At 42.3% G+C, this 23,312-nt stretch overlaps 1 protein-coding gene and 1 pseudogene across 1 annotated transcript in view; one reads left to right on the top strand and one right to left on the bottom strand.

Moving 5' to 3' along the window:
* Positions 1 to 23,312, top strand: part of LOC111861716 (protein O-linked-mannose beta-1,2-N-acetylglucosaminyltransferase 1) — a gene marked incomplete at its 3' end in the record, with an annotated part of 74,688 nt that overhangs the window by 12,255 nt on the left and 39,121 nt on the right. The window lies entirely within an intron of this gene.
* On the bottom strand, positions 12,487 to 12,605 carry LOC111861783 (annotated as a pseudogene).

Below are 23,312 nucleotides of genomic sequence, written 5' to 3'. Positions count from 1 at the left end.
GATAGCAAACGAGAAGCCAAACGGTTCTGAACTGAATGGCAGCAGGCGTTCCCCTGAATTTTATCTGCTCTTTAATCTCCTCAAGAAAGCAATTTTGATTTGGTAGTGGCCTACCCAGATATTTGAAATTTGTTCGCTCGATTTTGTTTTATTGCATATAAAACCGCAGTAATTCCCTAAAAATTATATTGGTCGATAAATAGTTAGGGAGTTACGTTCGAGACGAACAGAAAAAAACGCAAATTTTTATGTAAACTCTCCATTATTGTCAGATTTGAGCGGAAATTGGAATATGGTCAACAAATTTTCAACAAAATTCTCAATATCATGTTTAACGGAAATATATTCAGCCATTTTTCAAGGGAATTTTTTACAACTTTTCATTACACAAACGACAAAATCAGTTCTTCTGGAAAACGATCAACTCAGTAAAATCTCCAGTGTTCTTTTATACCACGCCTGCACTTTCTGAACTCCTCTGACACTGGAAGGGAAGCTTGTGGGCTGCATTATCTCTCCTCGTAACCCTTCCCGTTTATAAAGTCTCGCAGTTCGCGAGATTCCTCAAGCTTCCGTTGTTTGTGATTCATGAAATTACTTCCTGTGCCTGTTTAATCCACATTAAGGTTATCTGATAAGTTAAATTTGTGTATAGGTAATGACTTCAATATCCTTATCATAATAGACCCTTTCTACCTTATTAAAATACATTAATTATGTCTCTTGAGACGGCGTGAAGAGACCGTATGAGGAGATGTGCTACTCCCCATCTCTCTGATTTGTGTGCGCTAAGATTCTCTGTTGTGAGATGAAAGACGCAACCGACATTATGAAGAGTGCTATGTTATGGAGCGTGACGCCGTATAGTCTGGCAGAAACTTATCGAAGTTTTGAAGGAACGAACCATTTGCATATTCAGGATCTGAGCTTTCCTCTACTTCGAGTCCCTCATACGGGTACATATTCATTGCGTGCAGCTTATTTAAGCACAAGGAGAACTTTGCCAGAAGTGGAAATGCCTGCAGACTGCAACCACCTACTCACTCTGGCTCCTCGTTCGCGATTTTTTTTACCCTGAAGATGGAGACGATACGTTCCTCCGAAACGTCGGTTAACACAACATCCGAGAAGACGGAATTCTTCATAGTCATCGCCGTGAAAACATCAAATCCTAGAACAAAAGAAAACAAACTCCATGACTTGAGTCCGCAAGCGAACTATACCGACCGAGCGACCGCCGCTTGTCAGCGAAGTTAGTGCCAACTTTAGCGGATAGAGGGTGTCGCGTGGTCAGCACAACGAATCCCCACGGCCGTTAATCTCGGTTTTCTAGACCGAAAGGTAAAGTTGCCCTGTGCTTAACTAATTAAGCACTGTGCCATGAAGGCGTATGGGGGAGAGGATGTATAAATCCACATTTTCTTGACCTCGGCACTAGTTAGAGGTGAGTGGTCAGCTTCACGCCCCAGCCGATTTATCACCCACGAAAGAGCCCCCAGTACCCATTGGATAGGAGGTTGGATGGACCCCAGAGCCGGTCTGGACGACGTGGAGAAGTAAAATTTCTTGCCCCACCGGGACTTGAACTCCAATCCTTTGTTCCTCCAGCCAGTCGCTATACCGACTGTTCTAAAACCTGAAATCTGACAGCCTCAGTAATTGCTTTGAAACTTTACCTTTATCTGCCGGTACCGCTAGAAACAACGATATGAACACTGCAAATGGGAAGTTAAGTTACACTTCACTGCAGTTGCGCAGTTTTTGGTGGTCTTAGTTTCATTGAACTCTCTTCACCAAAGGAAGAAACATTCAAGTATCACGGAATCCTGCAACAGTAATTTAGAGTTTAAACAGACCAGTCTGTTCTTCGCTGGTTAACTTTTTTAATTTTGCAACGCCAAAGAATGTAGTAATATAATTTGTGGCTTACGCATCGCGGATTCATATGCTACGCCCGTTGATTAAGTTTTACTTTCTATATACGGTAATACTGCGGCGAAATTACTTTTCTTTGTACACGTCCATGACTGAGTAGTTTCTGAACTAGCCGAAAGTATTTATATTGGAAAATTTTAAAATTGTAAGTTCAGTTTACATTGGTATAAAGTACGATTGAAAATTCGTGGGTCTTGTGTGCAGATGAACAAGTCTGTTTCACATTCGTGTGGCAGATTGAAGGGAACGCTTCTACAATTCAGTTTATAAACTTTTTCTTGCCGTCGGCTATCCAAAAACTTAAATAAATACAAGAAAATATAATTTTTCCTGTTCCTTGTATGGGTTTGAAACTTAGTCTGTCACATTAAGGGAAGAAAGTAAAAGGTAAAGCTATACCTGTGACAGGCCGTGGAGGCCCCTAGGGGTGTGAGACGTCGAAGCTCCCACATTTTCTACACAGATACCGGCGGTAAGGTTGTCAGCCTCACCAGCCGGCCGCCTTTTACACCCAGGAGCCGATCCCACGGCAAGAGTGCGGCTGGAAGGATGAGATCAATTAAAAAAATCCGATAAGGTCATCGGAAATTGAACCCGCGGTCTTCCGCCTTGAAGCAGCAGTAGGCTGGAGAAAATTTGCAGTGATTTTGCTCGTCAAATAATAAGAGATTAAGTCAAGGATTACAGTAGGATGGACATATAGCACGCATGGGAAAGAACATAAATGTATGCAAAGCTTTGGTGGCAAAACCTGAAGGAAAGAGATGAGAGGCTTGGTTGGATGGATAATATTAAAATTAATGTTAAGGAAATAAGAATGCGAACTGGATTCATCTGGCTTCGGACAGGGACCAATGGCGGCCTCTTGTGAACACGGTAATGAGCCTTCAGGTTCCACAAAAGGCTAGTTAGCTTATCAGTATATATTGTCATGTGTAGAGATGACTACATTGGATTGGTGAATAGATTTATTGACAACTTACAGGTCGTAACTACAAATAAGTGTAACATCTCTATTTCCACACCTTACAGTTCACTAGAGCACATAGTATAGTGTTATCAGTCTGTTACTAGACGTTTCCTGGTAACGGCTCCAACAATGGCTATTCCTCTGCTTCTGGCTGAAGTCCTCATACAGATCTGTCAACTGACCTTGTCCCTTGCTTATAACATCTCAGCACGGACCACATAGAAAACAAATCTCTTCCATAGTTGTAGTCTAACTGTTGCATTATTAAGAATCTGCTGCCCAGCAACTGGAACGTGTTTACCGAGCCGTTGCCTGATATATCCGCCCATCTCGCGGTCGTTGCATAGCAACGGCTCTACACGATACAATGTGTTTACATCTTCCGTGTTAGAAGTTGTTAAAGTAGGCGAGAGTTCAGTTGTTCAGTGCGGTGTGGCGTTTTATTACGGTACAGTTTGGTAGATTATTTTATAATCTGTGTAGTGAATTCATTAATTTAAATCCGGTTCATCGCTTACAGTAGATGGTACAAAAATGCTTTTCTTGACTCGAATAATTTACATCGTTTAAAAAAACTGCGATCCGTATTAGAGTGAAGCTTTGAATGTTAATGGGATGAAGTTCTGCTTGCAACTTGAAATGAATTTTCCGTAAACGTCGAGTTAATGGCTTCAGCTCAGAGCTGGGACTTATTTTCTTAACCTCAGGGAAATGTTAAGTGTGAAATAATGGAAATGCTCTTAAGGACAGTTGGAACTCTGCAAGTCTTCCTAGCACTCATGACATGTGTCCTGTGCTTATTTCGCTCTGATAAGAGATGTTCGAAAACGTACTGTGCCAACTTAATCCATATGCTCCGTATGTAAATTANACACGGTGCCAAATCCCAGAAGACTGCTTTCTTCATAATTTAAATTTATTAATTTGTTTAATGCCAGCCACACATCTGTTCAGTTTATCGCCAGGATATCTTAAGATTCTTAGGACATGAAAGTAGATTCAGAAAGGTTTCTGTGCCGTTCACGAAAAAACAGAAGGTGAATAACACAAGCTTAGAACGAACAAGGGCTTATAATCATATGATGTGTCATAAATGTAACAATAAAGGTAAAATTGTCCCTGTAACAGGCTGTGGAGGCCCATGGAATTGTGAGACGTCGAGGCTCCCACATTTTCTCTAGACAGTCGCCTCATAGATGGCGGTGAGGTTGTCAGCCTTTAAATATATTTCACCACCGAATTTTCAACGAATGTTCCACCATTTAATATTAGAGTGAACACAATATTCACTGTCAGACGAACAGCAGGATGTAACAAAAAATAGGACACACTGTGTATCATTTCCTATCCAGCAAACACCCCCTAGAGAAATCCCGATAAAAGCAAAGAATTTAACTCACAGAATCGCGTTTGTATGAGGAGAAGGCCGCCGGGTATGAACAGAATTTAATTATATTGCTCTTGATTATTTGTTCCTCTGTAAACAAAAAAAAAATTCATAACGTTCAGTTATTTTTATCATCCACCCTAGGGTAATTGGTGGGATATTACAGCAAATTAAAATAAAAACTTGGCAAACAATAAAGTTGTCCCTGAAAAGAAACTTCGTGGCCTGTAGTCCGCAAATGAACTATACCGACAGAGCGACCGTCACTTATCGGAGAAGTTAGTGTCGCGTGGTCAGTGCAACAGATCCCCATGGCCGTTAATCTCGGTTTTCTAGACCGGAACCGCTATTTCATTGAAATAGCTCCTCAGTTATCCTCGCGAGACTGAGTGGACCCCGTTCCAAACCCACTACTCAGAAAATCTGGTAGCGCCGGGAATTGAAACCGGGATCTCTGGATATATAACCAGGAACTCTGATCACTAGACCACAGAGGCGGTCACAAAGTTGTCCCTGTGCTTAACTAAATAAGCACTATGCCATGAAGGCGTATGGGAGAGTGGATGTATAGATCCTTCGGTGTCGTATTAAAATTATCGATTATGTCTCTGAACTGTGTCCACGTATTGTCCGTAGTGACTGCCGCGCGAAGCTCAAACCAAGACCGATTTCGCAATGGCTGGGAAATTAAAAAGAAGTTTGCGTGAAATGACGAGGGGCTGGGGCTTGTCTCATCCTCCCCAGTCATAATTCTTAATACGCCTTTGGTTACCGATTCTATTAATAAAGTTTGCTAATGTCTTTCAAAGAACTTTCACATTCTATTTCTGCGTCCCACAAACACGAATAAAACATCGTAGACCAGACTTTTAATTGGCAAAATTTCTGCTAACGAAACAAATTATATTAAATTCTACATTGCACCGGTATAAACCTTTAGAATTTACAATTTATTTTTTATTGCTGATGTATAAGAAAGTAGTCATTATGAATGACTAATATTTTGATGAAATTAATAGTCTTGTTGCTTTGATTCGAAATATAAGTGTATGAATCTGGTTTTTAGTGTAGTGGTGACGCTGTAGAACTGTGTTAAGGAGGTGCGGTGTTTGAATCTCACCCGGGACACTGTCTACCCTAAGAAGCTGAAAGTGTTACCATTTGAGCCATAGAACTAGCAAGGGCGTTAAAATACCTGTAGGCCTGTAGACACTTAATCATTCTAGTCCGGATAAATATTTAGCGAATTAAGCTCGAAATTAAAAACTGATTTAAATTTATGGCGATTTATTTAAAATATGGCGGAATTCAGATATTTGGGAACGACTGTAACAAATCAAAATGTCATTGAGGAGGAAATTAAAAGGAGATTGAACTCCATCCAGTCCGGAACATTTTGTCTTTTCGTCTGCTGTCTATATAAACATAAAAATTAATTTTGTCTGTGGTTCTGTATGGATGTGAAACTTGGTCTCTGACATTAAGGGAGGAACATAGACTGAGAGTGTTTGGGAGAATATTTGGACCGGAGAGAGATGAAGTTACAGGAGGTTGGAGAAAACTGCATAATGAGGAGCTTCGTAACTTGTACTCTTCTCCAAGTATAATTAGAATGATCACGTCAAGGAGGATGAGGTGGGTAAGGCATGTAGCATGCATGGTTAATTTGCTTGTGTCTTTCCATCAGGAGATGTCCAAGTAAATGTATGAATATTACTATGTGGGAACAGGGTACTTTTGACAATTTACTACTCTAACCCCATTATCATTAGTAATTTCGTGCGAACTCTCATTCCTTTTTTTTTAATTGTCTTTCCTCCCTACTTTGGCATTCAAATCTAACGATAATCCTAAACCGTCATGCGCATTATTCAGGCAGCCTTCCATTCTTAGGTGAAGCTATCCCTGTAACAGGCCGGGGAGGCCCATAAGCTTATGAGACGTCGAGGCTCCCACATTTTCTAGACAATCGGCTCACAGTTGGTGGTTAAGTTGTCAGCCTTACGCGCCGGCCGCCCTTTACCCCTAGAAAGATTCCTGTTACTCATTTCTGTTAGAGGCTGAGTCAACCCCAGGGCCCATAGCGCGGCTGGAATTGAAAATTCCAGTGACATGGAGAATGGAACCCGCGGCCTTCCGGCTTTTAGCATAGCGCCTCAACCAACTATACTACCACGTGTCCCCGCCTTCCATTCCTACACCGGAGGAAATATACTTTCAGAAGCACCCTAGAAGTCTGGCACTTGTCAGGTCGTCAAGAGGGTTGCCATTACACTAAGGTGTATGTGGGTTTTCGTCTTCAGATATGGGCACACTGTCTGGGCTTTCCCTCCTCCCCCTGTGGCTATACCAACAGTAACGCCTGGCCGGGTGCTGAATTTATGGATCGTGGTTTGGTATTGAGTGGTCATGACGCCGTGCCCAGTATGCACACATTTCGCTGGCGTCGCACAAAACGCAGAGCCAAACTTTCTAAGAAGTTTCCGGAGGGATAACTGCGCTGTAGCACTGCCTAATCGCATTAATTTCTGTAATCCATCTCTTCTCAACATAGAAATCAACCTTCATTCTTTAATTCATCAATGACTCTACAGCCCTTTGTTGGGTTCTTGCCGCTTTTTTAGTTTCGTAATCCTATACACAGTCAATAAGACCCCATGGACGTGGGATCAGCCCGTCTCAAGGTCGCTACTTACACACAATAAACCACGACCCCAGTGTTCGAGCGAGCGAAGTCAGTTCATGCCTTGGATTGTACTGCCACGGCAATCGGAACAGTATTAAATCTTCGGGTTACATAAACTCAAAATTTCTTAACTATTCGAGAGACTATTATCTTATCAAGACTCGCGTTTGGATTGGTGAATCGGTTTATTGGATCTTCACTAGCCGTAACTACAATGAGTTCTTACACTCCCAAGATTACTTTAACTACAGCACATACAACGTCACACACTAAGTCTTCTGATGCTTCTAGTGGCCACACTGCAGTTCCCTTGGAACTATGGAACTGAAATCCAGTCAATTCCAAAAAGTCAAAGTCACATTGCAACTGACGGAGCTGGGGTTCATGTCCATATATTTATTACTGTGTGACAGTTACGGCCTTTGTTCTGTGGGGCGCCCTCTCTGACGAGAGGACTGGCCTGTATTTTGTATATGCTGCTAGACCTTGCGAACACAGTCTTTCTCGGGTCCGAGTCCCTTGGGATTCGCAACCATATTTTGCTGTCTCAAATTTGAGACTTCCCTTTTCGTCGCCTCCTACGACTCGCAGGGTCACGGTGGAGGTATTCGATCATGCCTCCACACGGGTCGAAATAAATTCCCATTCCCTATTCTCTCATATCCTCTCGGAACGGACCACGCACAGAAAACATAGTTCTATTGTTGCGTAGCGCAGACCACACAGAAAACAAGTCACGTGATAACTCTCTCGCCAGTCCATTGACGCGCGTACTGTACCCTAGTAATGAGATATAAACTTCCTATTGTTGCGTGCGGGTATCGCGGGGTGTGTATCGAGCCTTTGCCTGGCAATGCGGTAACATATCACAACATCAAACATTAAAATTAAGGAAATTTAATAAAAATATAGTGTAGTTGGGCTGAGCTTGGTGTGCCCGTCATGATTACTTCATTGTGTTGTCGATATTACATATTTCTTTGGAAAATGTCGTGGGAATGATGAGATTGGGCAGTTAGAGAAGGCACAAGTGAACCATCAGTGATTCTGACTCAAGTAGAAGTAAATTTATAGGCAGAACCTTGTATCAAACCGCGCAACCTGTTGTAGCATGGAGCGCTGGACTACACTCCCACATCCTCTGCGAGACTGCAGCTGGTCCGCTCTCCGACTTCATCAGAAAGCATTTCTCTGACTGGTCCGAAATACGGCAACGGACGAATTAAAATATGGCTACTTAAATGCGGTTTTATAACTTCAGATTTATGTACTATATGTGTGTGTGATCAGTTAGCTCTTGCCTACACTTGTTATTAAGATAAAAAACAGAAACTTCTTATTTTTAAACGTATTGTTTTTATGATTTACATCTTCACCCCTAACTGGATAAATGTTAAGGATGAATGTAAGAGGAAACATTTTGTCCATGCTTTATACTGTATTAAAAAAATTGTCTTACAAAAAGGCTTTAGTTCATTCATTAATCCATGGCTCTACAGCCACACAAACGTAATGTAACGGTGAGATAAAAGTTATGAAATTATGCACTTTAGTATAGTTAGGAGAGCAACGAATTGTGTGTGTTAACACGTCGCATAAATGTAAGTTTTGTATTTGGACATGAACGAGCTAGTAGTCTTTTATTCCAATATATTGTCTGTTATTCACAGTTTTTATGTGGATATGTGAAGCGTAGTATACTATATAAAAGAGACGGTTTATCATTGACTCTTTGAGCCTGTTATACGTGGGAGATTGCGATAAACGTCGGCCTCGACGTACCATTCGATAACATGCAGAAATGGAAAGGCAACGGGGGGGGGGGTAATAGTATGGAAGCTGTTAGACCAAATGATGACTTCCCTTTAATTCTCAGCGGATGTTACAATAGTGACGTTAAATGCAATTTTAGACGAAACGTCCTGAGATCTGTGATTGGTTGCCCGCTTAATTGTTTCGTTATCTCTTATATTCTTCCCCTTCCTGGAAGGTATTGTAGTGTGTGGTGTTCACTAAACATATGAAAGCTACATTTTCTGTTAATTTGTGCCGTGTAAATATGTAAATATGGTCGTTTGTTCAGAAATTTGATAAAATTTATACTCGCGCATAGAAAATGAAATTAATATAAACGAGCATCGTTTCATCGCGGATATCTACCTTTTTTTTTTCTCGTTTTTGTAAGTTATCACTTAACCTGCTCCACTGAATATTTACTGTACGATCTTTATCGTTTGGAAGAATGTGAAAGTTGGCAAGACTGTATTATGTCTTTTCTTACTTTGTAAGTAATATCCTGCTTTCTGTTATCCCAAGATATTGTATCTTTGTTACATGGCGATCGCGGGAGTGAGATTCTGGTGGAAAAGCCAGAAGGAAAGACCAGCTGTAAGTTGGAAGATAATATCGAAAGTAATCTTAGAGAACTAGGATAGGGCGGTATGATCTGGATTCATCTGGCTCAGGATAGGGACATGTAGCGGTCACTTGTGAACACGGTAACGAATTTTCGAGTCTCCTAAAAAAATCGGGAAATTCTTGAGTGGCTTAGCGTCTGGAAGAAAAAATACAGTCCCAGAGGCTACAGAACTGGACTAAGGAAAAAAAAGACCGTGATAACACCACGCAGTTTCTTTGCCGTTAATTCGGTCATTCCTACCATCAGAACTGTCCAATAGAATCAGGCATTAATTAGGCATAATAATGCCCCTCACTCGTAAACACATGAGGCGCCAGCAGGCGTGATTGATTAGCATAGAAAGCTCCAAGTTTGCTGGAATCACGCACGTCAATAGCCGACAGCACACTGCATATTAACTTTCCAAACAGCAGCGCTGTGGCTTGAGTTACACGGAGAAATATGCAGGCCTTGAAATATAATTAAATATATTCCTTCTACGCGCCTTGTTTATGTACCGTAAGCGTGAGGTAATGTCATTATGCAGTTTTTTAGTTACCATAGTAACGAACTGTCGAGCCTAAATATATTCCGTGAAATGTAACTAGTTTTTTGTTTCAGTGTATCATGTCTATTCTGTGAGTGCCGATAATATTTCATTGTGGATGTGTCATTATGCAATTTTGAGTTACCATAGCAGCGAATTGTCGAGCGTTAACACATTCCGTGAAATGTAGCTAGTTTTTTGTTTCAGTGTATCGTGTCTATTCTGTGAGTTCTGATAATATTTCGTTGTGGATGTGTCATTATGCAATTTTGAGTTACCATAGCAGCGAACTGTCGAGCGTTAACATATTCCGTGAAATGTAGCTAGTCTTTTGTTTCAGTGTATCGTGTCTATTCTGTGAGTGTTGATAATGTTTCGTTGTGGATGTGTAGTATGCTATATAAAGCAGATGGTTCACGATTGACTATTTATGCGTATTTTTCATGTTATAATCAGTTTAATTTTACTTCATGGTCTTGCTAAAGTATCCCTCGCTCCTCCTCCGTAGCCCCCTCCTATGGGTCGCGCCCCACTATTTGAAGCAGCTGCCATATATCGTTCAGCAGAAAGGCTATCAATGTTTTCAAAATTCGACTCAATCCAGTCTTAGTATGAATGGAGGTTTAGGGTCTTCATAGGTTTGTCCTTTATAATTAGAATGATCAAGTCAGGGAGGATCAGCTGGACAGGGCACGTAGCACGCATGGGGCAAGAGTTATGCAATATACTGTTTTGATGGGAAATCCAGATGGAACGATACCACTAGGAAGACCTAGTCATGGGTTAGGGGATAATTAAAATGGATCTCAGAGAAATAGGGTGGGATTGTATGGACTGGATTGATCTGGCTCAGAATAGCGGTCAGTGAAGGGCTCTTGTGGCCATGGAAATGAACTTTTGGGGTTCAGAAAACTTTGGGAAGTTCTTGAATAGCTGCAGAACTGGTGGCTTCTCAAGAAGGGCCCAGCTGCATGGAATTAGTCATACGTTTGAAGTTTTAACGATCGAATTCAGTCCAGTCCAGTAAATTGCTGCTGACTCTAATCTACCTGAATACACGATTTTATTCCGTGTGTTCGGGTAAATGGTGAGCAGCGTTTCGGAAGAAATTACTGCCACATATTCTACCCGAAGATGGAAGGACCAGGTTGCTCCGAAACATTGGTACCCATCTATCAGACTACACGGTATCACAATTCACGGTTATGGAAACATCATATATATATATATATATATTCTTTAAGTGTTTTCTGTGAGGTACGGACGTAGCCTTATATATTTGCATTGGGATTTTCATGGCAGTGACTTTCCGTCCGTGAAAATGGAGCAGATATGCTCCTGCGAAACATCAGGTCCTCTACATACTGCAAGGCATTACAACACAAACCCAAATGCTTAACAAATTATGTGAAACGGGCCTGTCAGTTTACTTCATGTAAGTGCATTGAGATCTCATGAAGTTCGAAATTGTTTTCAGTCTTTAAACTTATTAAACTCCATTGCCTTTTATACAGGTCGTAGGCTTAATGGCAGTTCAACTTTATCGATCAACCTGTAATATATTTGCTTGGTTTTGTGGTTCAGTTCTATTGTCAACAGAGAAATTTATGTTTTTTCTGTTTTTAAAGTAAATTTATTGCCCTTCATAGTTTTGTTTATAGTTCAGTTTTACGGTGAACAATTTAATACTAACTAAACAAACGTGTGTATGTCCCTCTGTGTTCAGTTCGCTGTTGATCCCTTTTTAGAGCATTCAGTTATTCTGTCTGTGGCTCACGCTCTGTCAACATAATTCAGAACAATACACACAAATCAATACACTACGCGATTGTTCAGAAATATTAAAACTAATTAGTAACTTACAGTCGCAATGTGGTGTTCTAGTCTGTGGCACCATCTGGTATTTTTTTTGTGTATACCAGTGTTTCGAACGACAAATCTCTCTCCATCTTCAGGGTCGATGTGAATTCCGTGAGAATGTGGTTAGTTTATCTGGGCAGATATGTTTATCATCTTCCTTACATTACGCCTGTATAACCTGGTCTCATCCTTACACTATTCACTTTGTCCCTGATGATGAAGGCAGCATATTCTTCCGAAACATTTGTGTCCATACACATACTACACGGTGTCACAAAACAGAAGGTGCAGTATGAACGCTCACGGCCATGAAAATTAAAATATATATATAACTTGTACAGAAATCGATCTAAAGTAAGTTGACAAAGGGACCGCGCCATAGCTCAAGCGGTTAGTCGCTGGATTCCCACCGCGTCGGCCCGGGTTCTAGTCAAGTGGGATTTGTGGTGGACAAAGTGGCGCTGGGGCGGATTTTCTCCGAGTACATCGGTTTCCCCTGCCAATCTTCATTCCACCAAATTATCCATCATCATAATCACCCGGGGCAGGCTACAATAGGCCAATCAGTGGCCGCCGTGCCGAGTGGACCCAGTTGGACTCCACCCCCCACTAAGCGAATTAAAAAAAAATGTTTAAGTTGACATAGGCCTATTCAAGAAACGACATTTTCCAAGTGGTTAAAATATTCCAATAGAAAATGAAGTGCCAAAAACACGTGATGTTCCCAAGCGGTCACCCATCCAAGTACTAGCCACGCCCTAACTTTCTGAACTTCGGTGATCGGACGAGAACCGGTGGTTTCAACATGGTATGGCCGTTAGCGCTTCTCTATATGCATAGCCAAATACTATATATAAGGCATGAAGGCGTATGGGGGAGTGGAGTTATAGCTCCACCATTCTTGACTTCGGTTCTAGATGGAGGTGATTCGTGTGCTTCATGCCCCGGCCGCTTTACACTTCGGAAATGAACCACCAATGCCCATTCGATAGGAAGGTGGGTAGGCCCCAAGAGCCGGTCTGGACGCTGTTGAGAAGAGAAACATCTTGACCCTGCCGTGAATCGAACCCTGGCCGTCCATCCCGTAGCCATACATACACATACACTGTCCAGCTTGAAGTTAGGTTATGTATGTGTGTATGTATGTATATTAATTGAATTAACGTTCAGTAGTTTCGAAATGATACGTAGAATTATTAGTAATGTTTTGTCATTATTATTATTATTATCGGGCCTTCGCCACTCGACTTTGACATTCAGATTGTGTTTGTATGTGTACATGTATGTATGTAACGCAGCGCCAGTTCGTGTACAATCTCTTAATAATTTTTATTTAATCAAAATTAAATTTTTCATCGTCACTTCCTATGTGATAGTTTTCTGCACTTTATTGTTAGGGTTATTGGCCCAGAATGGCGTTCTGAGTAACTGAGGCGATGCCTTTGTATCATACATAAAAATTAAATAACCACAATTTTTTGTGGGCGCTCAGCCCGTCCCACCTTTTTTACATGATAAAATCCACACGGTTCACAGCTCAACCAGAAATACTCTGTTTCTAACCTCGGGGTTGCTTACGAAAGAGTGAATTCAATATTCAGTCTACTCATTCAACCTGAAGGCATTACTCGATCTGTATAGAAAAACTGGGACTCTTTGGAATTCCCTAGAGTTTGTGTTCATTTCTTTGTTTTATGTCGAACTTTTAAAACTTTGATATCGTAAAACGTTTTGTGCAGTATTTTCTTTATATGTGGATTTGTGGTGCTCTCAGCGGTGACTATGAAGAGTGCAGTCTCATGGATTATAAAGTTACGTGGTTCCAAAACGCTGTATGTTTCGGAGGAATATATCGCTTCCTTTTTCAAGGTCGATAAATAAGCCAAGCAAGATGTGGACAGCAAGCAGAGTGAATTACATGGCGTGAGAACCCACAATACAGCGTTGTTCCTTTTATTTGCTTCAGTAGGGGATTTTGGAACCAATGGAATTATTATTCATAGTAACTTCTGCAGACCTACGTATTTTGTCACGTGATAGAGTGACTGTAGACGGGGTTTGGATTGGTAATGGATTTATTGAACTCTTACAGATCCTTGACTGCAAGCAATTTTAACCTTGTCACTAATTCACACACTTTGCAGTTCACTAGACCTCACACTTCAATTTTCTCAGCCTGCTGTGTCTTCAACAGCCGTTGTCTGGTAACGGCTTTCAGCGGCGGACGTTCCCCTTCCTCTGGATTCCCAAACTGTCCCCGGCCTCCGCTACACCAAATCTCAATTAATTGACTCAACTGACAAAGGCTTAGAGAGTCAGAGTCACTTTACGTCTCTTTGGTTTACCTCCAATCAGTTCGTCTTGGCACCAAGCCCCTTGAGACTCACGGCCAGAATTTTTTTTCAATTGAACACTTTCGGTCATAGTCCTTATGTAACATCTTCTCTGACGAGAGGATGGGTCTGTAGTTTACAGTTGCTGCTGGTCCTCGCCAGCGCAGTTATTCTCAGGTCCGAGTCCTCCAGGACACATGACCATATTTTACTCTTTCAAATTCAAGACTCCCCCAACCTGGAGGGCCAGGTCCCCATATTTATATCCCCCCCCCCAGGCACAGGTTGGCCCAGTTATCCCCCGAGGCATTTTTCGAGTTTCATCACAATGACTTTTGAAGAAGTTGTTATATGTGTACTCCACTGAAGTAACCCGGTTTACCAAATGTACATTTTTGTTTCCCTCATATCATTGTCCTTGAACTGAATTTACAGACGATAACGCTAACAAGTTTTCTGTTGTAAATCGCTTTTCAAATGTCGCACTAGTGAATCAGAAATATTTTTTTTAATACCGTTACCTATTAAGAGTGTCTCTGGACGGGGTTTCGGATTGGGTTCACTTCGACACTGAAGATGAATGAGATATGTGTTTCCCGAAACGTCGCGCTTTCTCCGAACTACATGGCATTACAGATCAGAAGACTATCTACACTCTTCGTAGGCAGCAGCGAAAGGTCATCAAGATATTACGTTTTCCTGATTGCCTTGGTCCGGAATTGCTAAGCCCTTGTACACACATGAATATTGGTCTGTTTCGTGATGCATCGATTGACTGCAAGTCATTTTCCAGTGGCTGGAGGAAAAGTGGTGGTAATTTTTAATGTGCAACCCAGTTTATTTTAATTTACAGTGATATCCCACTAGTTACCTCAGGGTGAATGATAAAAATAACTGAATATTGTTTTGGAAATACCTGGTTTACAGAGGAAAGAATAACTCACATGCAATATAATTAAATTCTGTTCATACCCGACGGCCGTGTCCTCACACAAACGCGCTTCAGTGCCAACTCAGTTCTTTCCCCCCCCCCCCCAAGCCCTTTTATTGGGATATTACTACAGGGTGTTTGCTGTAGATTAATCGATACACAGTCTGTGTTTATTTTTGTGACATCCTGTTGTTCTTCTATCAGGGATGGACTATTCTATGGGTATAGTCTCAATTTATACCCCCCTAAATCAGACTGCACGGTGTCACATTCCAGAAGACAATCTTCACGATCAGCACAGGATCGAAGAGTAATCGAAGCAAAAATATCTTCCCTCCTGCTTCTGCAGGTTCCTTGCTTGTCTTGAGCGTTATCCTAAACGTAGAGGTTATATATTTCTCCGAAACGTCCTGCTATCCCCGAAGTACACTGCGCTACAACACAGAAGACAGTACTGTTCATAGTCACCGCTGTAAGAGCCCCAAATCCTACACTGACTAACTAACTAACTTCATGGAGCTGGGCCCTTCTTCAGAAGCCCCTGACGTCTCCTGAGCAGGTTATCACAACGCTAACACTGTAGACTTGTAAATTTGTCTGTTCTTCATATTAGTTCGCTGACAGATGGACAATCGTCACGTAAGGATTTCTACTTTTAAATAACGCCTAAATATGAGACTCTGTTCATTATCAACGATTATCAAAGTATCAGTCATGTTTCAGGGCCAATATATGACTTTAAAATATTCCATAGAGAAATGGGGTTATCTCAGTCGATATAGAGGCTAATTTTTCTACAGAATTCATAAAAAATTAGTACCAGGAAACGTCCTGGGGGGTAAAGGTCGGCCGGCGCGTAAGGCTGACAGCCTCATCGCCATCTTTGAGCCGATTGTCTAGAAAATGTGGGAGCCTCGACGTCTCACAACCCTATAGGCCTGCACGGCCTGTTACAGGGGTAGCTTGGCGCGTAAGGCTGGCAACCTCACCGCCATCTGTGAGCCGATTGGCTACAAAATGTGGGAGCCTCGACGTCTCACAACCCTATCGGCCTGCACGGCCTGTTACAGGGGTAGCTTGGCGCGTAAGGCTGGCAACCTCAGCGCCATCTGTGAGCCGATTGGCTACAAAATGTGGGAGCCTCGACGTCTCACAACCCTATCGGCCTGCACGGCCTGTTACAGGGGTAGCTTGGCGCGTAAGGCTGGCAACCTCAGCGCCATCTGTGAGCCGATTGGCTACAAAATGTGGGAGCCTCGACGTCTCACAACCCTATCGGCCTGCACGGCCTGTTACAGGGGTAGCTTGGCGCGTAAGGCTGGCAACCTCAGCGCCATCTGTGAGCCGATTGGCTACAAAATGTGGGAGCCTCGACGTCTCACAACCCTATCGGCCTGCACGGCCTGTTACAGGGGTAGCTTGGCGCGTAAGGCTGGCAACCTCAGCGCCATCTGTGAGCCGATTGGCTACAAAATGTGGGAGCCTCGACGTCTCACAACCCTATCGGCCTGCACGGCCTGTTACAGGGGTAGCTTGGCGCGTAAGGCTGGCAACCTCAGCGCCATCTGTGAGCCGATTGGCTACAAAATGTGGGAGCCTCGACGTCTCACAACCGTGTGGGTCCCCACGGCCTGTTACCTACGGAATCCTTACCGGCTCCGGGTTGAACACAGCTTCCTATTCAGTTGGCACTGACGGCTCTTTCCTAGGGGTAAAGCGGCCGGGGCGTGAAGCTGACCACTCACCATTATCTAATTCTGAAATTAATAACAGATGTATCTGTGCCTCCACTCCCCATACATGATCATGGCATAATGCTTAATTAATTAAACTCAGAGACATATGGACCTTTATATTCTATAAATGTTTGTAGTGTGTAGACTCACCTATGCAACGCTGGTAAGCGGCGTTTAACTGACACACAGTACGCCTACATGATTACATGTGAGCAGAATTAATGGCTGTATTAATTGTTTGCTGGCCCGCGCAGATTTACAGCGGGACCTAATGAAATCAATTAGACTTACTGAAACCACTAACTGTGCGAATTTCCATTAATATTACGTATTGCGTCAGCCTCGCCACAAGCCACTGATAACGAACGGAATTGCATTTTCCATCTAAGTTCTATGCAATTTAGTTGAGTGCTGTTCGTTTTGCAATGAGTTGTCTACTGCGGGTTGTTTCAAGACGATGCCAGTGTCGGGACGAGTGGATGGCGACTGATAAATTGGGAAGGATCTGGAAGGAGACGGTCATGCCTAAATCGATGTACTATCATGGTATTTGCCTGAAGTTTTGGGTTATTTCACGACGCTCTGAGTATGTAGACTAAGCCAAAACTATCCCTGTAACATGCCGTGAAGGCCCATAGGGTTTTGAGACGTCGAGGCTCCCACATTTTCTGGACAGTCCGCTCGCAGATGGCGGTGAGGTCAGCCTTACGCACCGGTTGCTTTTACCCACCCAGGAAGATTCCCGTTACTAATTTCTGTTAGAGGCTGAGTGAATCCCAGGGCCATAGTGCGGCTGGAAGGATTAGATCAATTTAGCAATCCAGCGACCTAATCGGAAATCGAACCCGCGACCTTGTAGCATAGTGCCTCAACCAACTACGCAACCGCATGTCCCAGTATGTAGATACTATAGCGTTAAATGTTAAGATGGTCGATGAATATGGAAGGACTTTGATGAAAGCGACTGTATTCCTTATCGAAGTACTATCCCAATATTTTCGTAGAGAGAATGAAGAAAATCACGAAGACCTTCAGTCAGGATAGCCTGTGTCAGCTCGGGGATTCGAATCGGGAACCTTCCAAATACACATCCGGGCTGTGACCGCTAAGCGAAACAGTTCCGGGCGGAACCATGTAAGCCCTATGTTTAAAATATTAATTTTTAGACCACTTTCCTTATTGGAGAAAATGAAAGTGTCCTTATTCGATCTGCATGTTGTCTGTGTGTATGTGTATCCCCCTTATTAACTTTTGAATGTCTCAGCCAATCTTTGTGAAACTTGGTATGTACATCATGACACCTAAGCTCATCTTAACGGAGTACTTCATAAAACCCTCCCATCAGTGTTTTTGCTTGTATGTGTATCACTATTGTTGCTAGGCAACGGCTCGGTAATAAGTTTGCCGCGGCAACGAATACATACGCAACAATAGAAGAATCGTTGGACTTATCGTTTTCTATGCGATCCGTGTTATATTAAGGAAAGAATGTGATTAATTCTTCCCAAAACTTCTTGTATCATATTTAGATGCGTGTTTATAAGTGACGACAAGCTGTGCAGTTAAGGTCGGGCGGATATTTAATTTAGGATTTTTTATATGTTGAATTTTGTTCACATAAATTTGACAGTGAAGACATTCTTTTTATTCAGGATATAGAGACAGCTCTCAAGTAATTCTTGCAAAATTTCGTAATTGTGCAGCTTATGAATGTTTAGAAAGGTGAATAAAATTAAAATGCAGAGTCAGTTTTTATAGCTTCCCGCTAAACAGTCATTTTTATGCGCATGCGTATTCATTAAGAAGAGTCGGACGCTACTGTTATCAAGTCGGGCCGATCCGCAACACAGAATTTCGCTTACAGGAAATAATGCGTAATTTACTTACGTCATTTGTATCGTTCTGTAGAGACAAATTGTGTTTTCTCTTTGCACTCAGACTTCATTTCATTGGCAGTGGCGGCTTTTCTTATAAGTGTAGGGATTTTTTTTTTTAATAATTGCCTCTGTTCGTTTTTAAGCTCTTCATCAATGGAATTGTGGGTTGAATTCTTGGGCGTTAAGCAGATTTTTCCGTAAATGTAGATTTTTGAACCTTAAATCCGTTCTTACATGTAAGCACAACTGTACATTAAGGGTTAAATAAAATATTCATTAACGTAAGCTCCTTCGGAAGAAGTATACAGCAGATATCGCCCGTTTATAATTCACGGTAGCGTCAGATTCTGGGTTTTATCCGTTATGAACGAGATACATAATAAAAAGTGATACAAAATTCAAAGCCAATTCAACTTCATGTTGAATTATCTGACTTGTCAAGTTGATGTAACTGAAATTGAATTTGGAAACCTAACAGAATGGAATGCGAACAAAGCAGTATATTTTCGGAATACCGCAATCTGGGGGACGGTGGTTTAAAATTTAATCAGAATAACAGAAATATCAAACGTTTCCCTCGTTGACTTTTTCAATTAAAATACGAACAGATCGTAGAGGAAAGGAAATCTTTAGCTACTTTCATCCCCTTTGTCGGAATGGAACCATATTTTAATCAGTTTCGCAAAGTGTAGGAGTACTGTAATTTTGTCTCATATTTTATCCATGTAAAGTGGGTGATGAGTTGGCGTAAGGGAAATAATTGGAATGTGTTAGCGAGTGTATCACTTTCCTCTTAATGCTGTCCATAGAAAGGTAAAGGCAAAGCTATCCCTGTAACAGGCCGTGAAGGCCCACCGGGTTGTGAGACGTCGAGGCTCCTATATTTTCTAGACAATCGGCTCACAGATATCAGTAAGGAATCTCTCTGGGGGTAAATTGGCGGCAGGCGCGTAAGGCTGATAACCTTACCGCCATCTGTGAGACGTTTTTCTACAATATGTGGGAGCCTCGACGTTTCAACCCTATGAGCCGCCACGGCCTATCACACGGACAGCTTTAAGGCTCACACACACCAGAGCGATCGCGGTGGCGGTGGCGGTCAGATATTTCCTGCTGAACTTGTAGACTCTTTCAGACAGGCAGCCATCTTGCGGGCAGCGTTCCGGACACTGCAGCGTTCTACTCCACGGTGGCGATCAGATGCAGCTTGTCGAGTTTGACCGCTGCCCGCATGATTGCTGTGTGTTAGCATGAACAATGAGTACAACAGAGCAACATATTGAAGAAGTAAAATTACAAAATATATTATTTAATTTGTCGCATTACAAAAATATAAAAAAAGAAAGATGAAGTTGGAACAAATGGCAGATCCACGTTTTCTTACGCTTCTTTCTGAAAAATATATTAATTAATATACAATTAATTGTGATGTTAATATTTGTAATAATTTTTTTTAATTTGATTTGTTTCATTCTGGTCCGTCACACCAACAATTACAAAGACAAAAATAACACCGTCCACTGTGACTATTTAAGTGTAAACAACACAGCAAGCCAGGAACAAACACGGACAATGCTAAGAATCTCCTTCTCAAGATAGACAGGCGGCACATGATCAGCCACCTCCAAGAAAGACAACAGGAGAATTGACACGAACCTGCATAGTTTATAAATTTTAAGCTTGAACTAGAAAGTTTTTAAGAAACTTTAAAAATTTTAATACCAGGAAGGCTGCTGTGACTGAAAAGTTGAACATTGTGTACAGTGTGTATTTCAGACATTATATGTGTATGTATATAATTTGAAACCTATTGTAATAGTAGTTTCCGGAAAAAGTATTGATGCCCTCTGAGGATGATCCGTAGGGATCGAAACATGTAAGGGTGATGAGTTTTCAAGTGATAAAACTTAAATAGTCACACTGGACGGTGTTGTTTTTGTCTTTGTAATTGTAATAACTTCTCAAATTTCTCCAATTGCACACAATAAAAGGAGTAACTTCACTTGCTTGCTGCTGCCGAAGTAACGCTTCTTCCAGACGAGATAATCGATGCATCGTTTACGATGTTGTACTTACGCGATTTTTCAAACTGATCGCTACCACCGCGTTGTTGGTGTGAGAAGACTTTATCGCCAGAGCCACCGTGACCGCTCTGGTGTGTGGAAGCCTTTACATTTTAATTGGCTTTCCTTTCGATTCGAGATATATCAGTGATGGCGGTATAGCAGTGGCGCTGTAGACTAGTATTCAGTTCGAATCTCGACTAACACAACGTCTATTCCGGTTGAGATTTTCGTGACTTTCCTCAGACATCCCGGGGCAATTGCTGTTATAGTACCTCCATTAGGTCATTATCACTTCCTTCCAAGTCCTTTCCAATTAATTATTCATCCAACCATCCGACAGTAGAGTGTAAACAGCGCCGTAACGCAACGCCCGTCCCGCGACACACACTCACTCTAATTAAATAAGCAGTTGATTTTGTGTGGCGGTACATCGCAGTGCGGTGAAGTTGCTAGACTCAGTTTCGGAATCACTGGAGCTTAATGGCTGTTTTGGTATGTGGATAGAAACCATAACGTTGAGGATTTATTGCAAAACTTTTCCTGATACAGTTCAGGGAACAAAGGCCAGCGACTCGCTCGTTTCATATCAAGGCCACAAATGTTCAGAACACCAAAATTCATGAGGGCCGGTGTCGTATTGATTTCAGCCTTTGTCCAGGACGTCACGCAGTTACATTCAAGACAGATGCCATGATCAAACGTTACGCAGGGAAGTAGACGATGGTGTACGGTACAAGGAATTACTGGGGTTTTGGACTTTGGCCATTGTCCGGTATTCTAAAACAAGAGAATACGTTGTTTCCGTCCTCAAGTGAGGGGGGTAGACACCTGCTCTGTTGGGTCCCTTAGAAAGAGCTAACCTCAATCACTGAACAACCCTACTCAGTTTAAATACAGCTACATAAATATCTGAGACCAGGCTTTGTTGAAAGGAGATTATCCATATAATTCGATATATGGCCGCGCCATACTTCAAGCGGTTAGTCGATGGCTTCCCACCGCGACTGCCCGGGTTCGAGGCCAGGTCTGGTCAAATGGGATTTGTGGTGGGCAAAGTGACGCTGGGGAAGGTTTTCTCCGAGTACCTTAGTTTCCCCTTCCAATCTTCATTCCACCAATTTCTCCATCGTCATAATTATCCGGGGCAGGTACAATAGGCCAATCAGTGGCCGACTTGCCGAGTGGACCCAACTGGACTACACCCCCCCCCCCACACTATGCGAAATAAAAAATAAGAAATTAATCCTAGGCATTGGTTTTTATGGACTTGGTGGTGTCGCATAAATTTCAACCTCCCCTTTCTGTCTTAGTTGCAGGTCTGTGCATGCTTTATCGTGGTTTTCATTGCATATTTTCGTGTTATCTCTCATTGACAAAACCTGGTGTCAGGTATTTATGTTGACATGGTTTGTTCAGTGATTGAGGTTAACTCTCTCTAAGGGACCCAACAGAATAGGTGTCTCACCCCTCACCTGAGGATGGAAACAGATCCAGTTTCCATAACGTTGTGTTCCCTGGTCTTTAGAATACCGGACGATGAACAAAGTCCAAAAGAAACCGCAGTTATTCCGAGTGTTACGAAGTGAGGTTCATACAAAACAGCGTTGGAAGTGCGAACGGAGATCTTTGGAGTTTTGTAAAGATAAAAAAGTAAAGCTATCCCTGTAACAGGCCGTGGAGGTTCATAGGGTTGTGAGACGTCGAGGCTCCCACATTTTCTAGACAATCGGCTCACAGATGGCGTTGAGGTTGTCAGTCTTACGCGCCAAGCTATCCCTGTAACAGGCCGTGGAGGCCCATAGGGTTGTGAGACGTCGAGGCTCCCACATTTTCTAGACAATCGGCTCACAGATGGCGGTGAGGTCTGCCTTACGCGCCGGCCGCTCTTTACTCACCAGGAAGATTCCTGGTACTCATTTCTGTTAGAGGCTGAGTCGACCCGAGGGCCACAGTGCAGCTGGAAGGAATTGGTCAATTAAAACATCCAGTGAGCTCATCGGGAATCGAACCCGCGACCTTCCAGCTTGTTAATCTGTGAGGCTGGGAGATCCATGAGTTTGAGAAGCTCTGTTGTAGGCACTGTATTGACCTCTGTGTGTGAGTTTGGTAGCAGTCGGATGTCCCTAAGGACTTCACCAAGGGCCTGCTTCAGTAGGCCATGGACTCTCGCTCTGAACAGGAAATTGCGACCAGATGAAATTGTCGTTGCAACGGAGCATATAACGGCAGGGCCGTTTGGTCCCTAGGGACGGGAAGTGAAACCGGATACCTTTCTCTGATTCAGTTCCCATCTTCTCGCTAGACTCACAGCTGAGGCCCATGGGAGGAGGTAAGACACGGCTCAGAGTTTCGTATTTTACAACGTCAGCCTTCTTCAAGGTATTTGTGGAAGGCCCGTTGAAAATTCAACGTCAAAATTTAACGATTTGCGTTCCTGTGATTCGTAAGGATTTTTTTCTAAGAAGGAAAATAAGAATTTCTACTTACAAACTTAAGTTTAAGCCGTTTAAAGACTGTTTTAACGTACAGCCCTACAGTATTCAGGGCAGAAGAATATTTTTAGAAACAATTTTATTATATGGTATT

Source organism: Cryptotermes secundus, unplaced genomic scaffold (assembly GCF_002891405.2).
Source record: "Cryptotermes secundus unplaced genomic scaffold, Csec_1.0 scaffold136, whole genome shotgun sequence".
In the NCBI taxonomy this organism is placed as follows: Eukaryota; Metazoa; Arthropoda; class Insecta; order Blattodea; family Kalotermitidae; genus Cryptotermes; species Cryptotermes secundus.
This window is presented reverse-complemented; position numbering and strand designations above follow the sequence as displayed.